Genomic DNA, 235 nt, shown 5'->3' on the forward strand with positions numbered 1-235 from the left:
TTGCTGCTGCTGCTGCTGCTGCTGCTATCAGCAGCAGCAGCAGCAGCAGCAGCAGTGTTTAAGTAGAGGAAGACAGCAGCAGCACTAAGCTGGCCGCTGCAGCGGAGCCCACAGCAGCTAGGTAGCAGCAGCAGCAGCAGAAACAAATGCTGCTGCTGCTGTTCTTGCTGCTGCTGTTGCTGCTGCTGCTGCTGTTGCTGCTGCTGCTGCTGCTGCTGCTGTTGCTGCTGCTGCT

The sequence above is a fragment of the Eimeria mitis genome, genomic scaffold, assembly GCF_000499745.2.
Source record: "Eimeria mitis Houghton genomic scaffold, Emh_scaff1654, whole genome shotgun sequence".
Taxonomy (NCBI): domain Eukaryota; phylum Apicomplexa; class Conoidasida; order Eucoccidiorida; family Eimeriidae; genus Eimeria; species Eimeria mitis.